This window comes from Hibiscus syriacus, unplaced genomic scaffold (genome assembly GCF_006381635.1).
Source record: "Hibiscus syriacus cultivar Baekdansim isolate YM2019G1 unplaced genomic scaffold, ASM638163v2 tig00111409_pilon, whole genome shotgun sequence".
NCBI classification, from domain to species: Eukaryota; Viridiplantae; Streptophyta; class Magnoliopsida; order Malvales; family Malvaceae; genus Hibiscus; species Hibiscus syriacus.
This window is the reverse complement of record NW_024063086.1, coordinates 2918675-2926184: the sequence shown is the minus strand read 5'-3', so window position 1 is coordinate 2926184 and position 7510 is coordinate 2918675. Positions and strand designations below refer to the sequence as shown.

Genomic DNA, 7510 nt, shown 5'->3' with positions numbered 1-7510 from the left:
ATGTCTTAAAAGAATTTATTTGTTTTTCAAACTATTTTTTAAACTTAATGTTCTTATTTAAATCTTCCAAGCATCAATCAAGTGAATTTAATGATTAAAGGAATAATTGTTATTCTTAGAAGTTTCAGATTCGAACACGACATTTGCATGGGTGTTGGAGTCTTTACTATCAAATAATTGAGAACTTCTCGAACATATACGATTTTATAAATACCTTAAATTAATTTTATATATGAGAAAAATAAGCAGGATATTTCACATTCTCATGCCTGCATATGTTAGCACTTAACATCACCTTTTAAAAAAGGAAACATCTCTTGTGCAGAAGAAATTCCCCTGCAGAGAAGGTGACCATTGCAAATCGGTTCAATGGGAATGTGGGGTTTTATCAATCTCTCTTTGCATCTTTAAATTTGTCACTTCCATTCTTCTCTTCCATTACTAACATAATTCTCTGAAACCTCAGCAAAGAATCTATATACTTGGAAAAGAACCCTTTTTACAAAGGGTTTTTGGGCAATGCATGTGGCTTGTTACACCCCACAAACTTGTCCATTTTCATGTAGGTTTCTCTTATCGTTTGTTGTTACTCAAAAAGAGACGTTGAAACTTCCCGAGTTTTGTTTGGATGCAGAGAAAGTTGAGGAGAAAATGTCTTCAAAGTTGATGTATTATTTATCAGATGAAAACCCAGATTTGCATAAGCAGATTGGGTGCATGAATGGACTGTTCCACTTCTTTGACTGCCATCATTTCTATGGTAGCCGACGCATTGCCCATCCAAGGCACAAAAGGCTTCCCTCAGGTACTTCCATTTTCTCACTTTCTATGGAAATATTGCCTCATGTCAATGTTTCTGAATTTCCATCATGAATGTTTTAGGCTATGTCACCTGAATCGATGTATGATTTTTCCAAGTTTTTTCACGTGCTTAGATCAAGACTGGGATGATGGTAGATGGGTACAATTTAGTGGATTTCGCACTACATATGTTTCAATTGGGCCGGAGATAGGTATTAGTCTAGTGGGTAGTGGTCGACTATGGATGTAATAACTAATAAGTCATACCCGTCGTGGGTAATAGATAGGTGATGGTTTTGAGACCTTACCCGCCTCTCATCTGTCTGTCCACTAACTATCGATCATATAAATTTTGGACTATTATGAATTTAGATATAATTTCAGAGACTATTCTGTAAATCTTAAGATTTTATAAGACATGACTTGTAATTTAATCAAATGTTAGGTATAAACATTCATTTAACAAATGTTAGGGTATAAACATTTTATTATGTTTTTTAATAAATGTGTTTGTTTTATGTTTTGTTGCTTATGTAATAGGTTGCTTCCAGGTGAATATGGGTAAGTACGAGAAGATATAGGTGGGTATAGACGGGTACGTGGTGAGTATCTAGTTGAATAGGTGTGAGGGTGGATTTGAGAATGTACCTATGTGAACGAGTATAGATTTAAAAATTTTAGCTATCGTGGATGGTGAGTAGATGGTAAATACGAAAATATTAAGTGAATATGATGATGAGGATGGAGAAGGAGTATCCGCACCCGCCCGTCCGTTTGGCATCTCTAATCATGCCACATAGTTATGTTCGAATATGGTAGACACATAACATAGATTTTTTAGGCCAAGGGAGCTTGTGAGTTTCAAATATTATATATTTTTCCATTTTTACAACATTTACCTTCTATTGCTGACATTCAGTGCATGTATAGGTCAAAATGGCAAGCATGGAACTGAAGCCAAGATTGGTTCAAACAAGATAGAAGTAAGAAATAATACTAATCACTGAAATCTGTGGAGGAAATTGAAAATAAAAAGAAGTAATGCAGCTAAATGTTACTTGCACCTTCAGGGAAATAATCTGAAGAAGACTTGGAAGGAGAAACAAAGATTCTCCTTCGAATCACCCCGAACCTCGATGTCATCTTCCTCTTGTTCATCTAGTGTCTCACCTGCGGACTTCATCAGAGAATCTCATGTAGACCGATCTTTCTCGAGCCGAACCGCCTTCTGTGAAACCCCGAGGAAGGAAACATCCAGTTTTCAATCGAATGCTCCTTTGCAATCAAGCCAAAACTCCCTTTCGTCTCCGAAATGTGGTTAAAGATTCCATATTTAGAGAACCCCGTGGATTATCGATTAAAGCTGCAACGAAAATGGAAGCAGGGAAGCATCAAACCTTGAAGTATATGGATCCTCCAGGGCCTTTGCAGTCACTAAAACCTTCAATGACAAGGATTACCAATATCAATGAATCAAGTCATGTTGTTCCTCCAGGGTCTTTCGCACCGATAAAGCTCCTCGGTTCTCTCATGACGGAAGGGGATCACAAGATGCACATAAAAGTAAGCCCAAAGATATCCCAAGGCTATCACTAGATGGTAGGGAAAGCTCCATAAAGGGTTCCATCAGAAGTATGGAATCGAATTGTCCTCTAGGAGACCTTAATAAAAGTAGCATGAACAACGATGGCATAAGAAACCAACAGCAAGAAACTGGAAGTTACGAAGGAACTTCGAGTGTCGTTGCCAAGTTGATGGGGTTGAAAGTTGATCCCCTCTCACCCTCATCAAGAGTTGATGAGAATAAGAAAAGTCCGATTTCTTGTTGTTCAAGGAAGGAACTCACCTCACCCAGTATGATAAATGCAGAAGCAAAGGAACTTGTTTACGGTGAAATCGACACAAGGTTGGCAGAACTCGAGTTCACAAAGCCGGAAAAAGATCTAGGAGCCCTTAAGCAAATGCTTGAAGCAATGCAGAAGTCTAGACGTATGTCAGGTACCCAAAAAGAAGAGAAAGCATCAAGTTTAAAATCTCACACAAACAGCATTCTCGGACAGAGCTTAGAAGTACCAAATTCGAGAAAGCTACATAGTAGCAATGCAGTTTCAGCCACAAGCAAGGGAACTAGTTCTCCAACATGCCTTAAATCGCCAATCAAGATTATAAAAGCATCAAAAGTTATGGAAAATGTCAGCAATTCTACTTCATCAGAAGTTGCAACTGGCAATTTAAGCAAGCTTCGTACTAGCAGCCATGCAACTACCAGATATGAAAAGGCTGACAAGCGATCAGATAAAGATTTAACTCCAAGACCTAGTACTCCTAGGGATCCTTCCAGTCAACTACATTCAAGGGATAAGAATGCTGCCAGAACTCTAAGACTCAACCAAATTTCAAAAGGGAATTCACCTATTGTTCGAGAAAATCCTAAGATGGCAGTGAGCTTTGACACCACATGCCTTAAACTGCATGAGAAGAAGCTTGAAATGGGAAAGCAATCTCTTCGTATCAATTCAGCATCAGACCATAGCAGGACCATAAGGCAATCAAGAAGTCTACAAGCTCAATCAGGCTTGCCACATCGGAAGCCTAGGCATATATCTCACAATATGCGGCAAAGTGATGATCAATTGAGTGATATCAGTAGTGACATGAGAGATTTGAGTCACCAAGGAGATGATAGTTCGATGCAATCTGAGAGCAATATAAGCATGGTCTCCTATGGGGACAATGAGGTCACAAGTGCACAAAGTTATGGCAAGATAGAGGGTACATTCTCGCCAAAACAGGAAAAGAAGCAGAAGGTAAGCCTTCTTCCTTCATTTCATTCATATCGTATTTTGATCATCTTCTAAACAGCTTAAGTTTCTGCCATTCAGAATCCAGCAGCAAGGTTAGTTGAAGGTGATACAAAAGAAGAACCTCCAAGAACTGCCCTAGAACAGCCTAGTCCTGTCTCTGTTCTAGATGCCACATTTTATGGAGATGAGTCACCGTCTCCAGTGAAGATAAAATCAAAAGCTTTTGAAGGTAATGAAAATCATGTATCTTTTATGCGTTAATTGTGCAAAACTGAAACTTCAATTTCTATGGATTCTCTAATCTATTCACCATAAAAGAAAATTATATGATGATCCAAAAACACAAAAAATACATTTAGCACAAGGAGAGGGAGCAAGAAAGCTTAGAAGCTCATGGACAATAAGCTTTCGTTCAAAGCATCTATTTGGGCGTTTGACATACCTTAGCACCCCTCTTAACTTACTTAAAGTTCATCAACTTGCACAATTCATGAGTATAGTGAGCAAACTAATAGCATATATAATGCCAGGCCTTGTTGCTGTCAAATACAACAGAAGACCAACCAAGCTTCTACAAGTCTTCCATTTAATTTCTTAAAAACACCTTGTGACCCTTTAGATTTCCTCATACAATAACAATGTGGTGAATAAACTCCATGTTTGCTGCTGCTAGCATGACGTGCTGCAACAGGCATATGACCCTCTAGTTGCTGACTGTTTTCAGCAATCCGAGTTTATGCACCACATTTTTATATACCCCATTTGCTTGCATGACCTACATTGAATGTTGGGTCTGTACCAACAATACATTTCTAGAAGAGTTGTTTCTTTTTATAGTGTGACCATGGTGGATAATTATTCTTTCCACCATCTTCACTTCTTACCCTTTCTTTCGTCTTCTCTCTTTTACTCATATACAACTTAAGCATTGTGTAAAGATAGTACTTATATAAAACAAGAAATTTGTGGAAGTTGCTATTTGTTACAGAAGGCTTGGCCAGTTCATTATTGAATTCTTCACATTTTTATTGACGGGTGACCCGAGCCTTATCCTTAATGAAGCAGACTGGAGTTCCATACGTCTAAATCACTTGCCCATTTGCACAGAAACCAGTCCCAGGTTTAAGACAGATTTTAGGAAAGCAGAAAACATCCAGCAGTTGGTCTAGAGATTCGTGAATTTAGACTATGTCAATGAAATTGAACACATTTGCAAAAGTCCAAATCCAGACCATGAATACATTGCAGAAGTAATGTTGGCGTCAGGTCTCCTCAACGAACTCGACTTCAGCTTCATGGCCTACCAGCTTCATCCATCAGGTCATCTAATCAATCCCAACTTGTTTCCTTTCCTAGAACAAATCAAAGAAAGCATTTGGTTTCTAAATAGAAAACACAGTGGAAGAAAGGTCAACCAGTTAGACCCTATTGAGAAGAGCCGTAGACAACTGATATTTGATGCAGTTAATGAAATTCTAATAATAAAATCAGTACAGAAAGGCTCCTACAAGCAGTGGTTCTTTCCAAGTATGCAGGAGGATAGAAGACGAAAAACACAGCAGCTGGTAAGGGATCTATGTTCAGAAATAGATGAACTACAGACTACATTGAATATAGAGGATATCAATCTCAACAGCATCTTAAAGGGAGATTTGCCAATTGGATCAATGGATTGGACAGATTGCCGGAGCGAAATTCCATGGTTAGTATTAGATGTGGAGAGGTTGATCTTCAAAGACTTGATATGTGAAGTTATCAGTAGTGAAGTAGAAAATCTACAACAGCAGCAGCGTCGCAGTCATTGCAGGCGACTGTTTCTGAAGTAGGATTTCTAATAACGTATTAATATTTTCTGAAGTAGAATTTTGTACAGAAATCTCATACTTCCATTCTTATTTACAGTGAATGATACATGTCTATTTAAAGGAAAGTTTCACCATGGTAACTGCTAACTCACTGACTTGTAAGCTGTAAAAGAATAACAACACTTAAGCAATCCAATAACATGAGAAATATTATACAGTATTAGTATAAGTAAATTATCTAATTCTACTTTAGGAGACTTCGGGTCTCAAAGATGCTGGTGAGAATGAACGTTCATAACATTTGGAAATATATGAAACATTTGATGTGGAAGCTGATTTTTGTGCAGGTTCAGGGTGTGCTAAGTTCATTCCATACGTAAACATATGAACATTTAACGCGAAGTTGATTTCTGCGCCACTGGGGGTTCCTGTAATGAATGATCATGTGGAACACCCGAAAGAGTTTCTGCTGTTGGTACATGAGGAGTTGACTGCTACGCCAGCTGATGTATTTGAGAAGTTAATATATAATTGGTTTGAGCTCGAGTCGAGTTCATTCGGTTCTAGTGTTGACCAAGCTTTGATTGAATTGAACTCGAGTAGTTTGCAATTTGTCTCATCTCATTTACAGTCCTACGCTCCACTCAACTAGATCTTCGGGCTAGATTCAACCTCCTTTTCAATCAAATCAAAGACAAGTTTAATTTTCCTTTCAAAGTTTTGAACACCATTTAATCTCTGGCCTCTAGTTTGGCTTCAAGCTCGGAAGCATGGCGCCTTACTCTCGACTTGAATCGGTTGAAGGGCTCTCTGATTGCAGCCTCAATGATGAACATGGTCTTCTATACAATATCATCCCATTCATCATCCTGCTTCTGACTTATCAAAATTGGTAAGCATTTTCTTCAACAACGAATATCATAAAAACAAACCGTTTTGTCCTAATTTCACATGGATTTTCTTCTTCTTTACATGTATATATATAATTTGAACATAATCTTGAAACGATTTAAAGGCAGAAGAAAAAAATTGATTATCCTCATAATTATTAAATATTAATTGATAGAATATGTAAGTAATGAGGACCAAACATATAATTATGCCAATTTTGTTAACTTCCATGTCACCTTCTCTATTAAATGTTAACTGTAGATTGATAATAATTAAATAGTTAAATGATCTAATTGATAAAAATAAAATATCGATAGTTAAATTGAAAAGAAACAACAGTTAAATAGTCATATATTTAATTTACCCTAATAATGGACATGGTATTGGGAATTCATTTGGTTAGTTACATTGGTCTCTATTAAGTGGAATTTCAATTCACTTATAATGGAGTTTAGGTATATTGGAAGAGATGTGAGCTTGGTTGGTCTTTCTCCTGGTCTGATATAGTAGTTGTTGAAGACTAAGTTATGCCCTAAGTACTAAATTGAATTATAATTGAAGATTAAAAATTTATAAAATCAAACTCATCAAGTGGTCTCAATGGTAAAAGGAAGTAAGTCAGCTGAAGGTTTACAACTGTAGGAATGTTAGGCAATTTGTTACGTGTAACTGCATGCGGTTATAGGGTTGTGAGATGTATAAATTCATACATTCAGCTCAATAAAAAAGAGATTATATGTTTACCTCAATACTACGTCTGCAAAGTATGTTGTGAATAGGTTATGAAAGTTCTGAATATATATTATTTTGTAATCACTCCAAACTATTCAAAGAAAATTCATAAAACCTAACCAAACCGTGCTTAGCCTTGTTGATAGGTCTAATTTTCTTGAAATAAACAAAAATTTACCAAAATAAAAATGAGAATCATTTTTCATAAAGCTGACAAACCATTCCTAAAAATTATATGGTTTGCAATCTTTGTAAATGAAGCACATTTTATTGTTCAACTCTTACACCAATTGTATAAAATTAGACCAGCATTGTTAAATAGAGAATCCTGTGTACTTCAGAGGAACAATTAAGATTTTTGTAAATTGATAGACAAAAACATTGTTTAAAAATCAGGAAGATCCGCAGCAAGGAAACCAGGAAAGCCAGCTTTTACTCGAACCATTTTCGGGTGAAAACTGGCTTTGTGGTTCCATT

At 36.7% G+C, this 7510-nt stretch overlaps 1 pseudogene; it reads left to right on the top strand.

The window, feature by feature from the left end:
- Positions 1-358: 358 nt before the first annotated feature.
- Positions 359-5624, top strand: LOC120162897 (annotated as a pseudogene).
- Positions 5625-7510: the final 1886 nt, after the last annotated feature.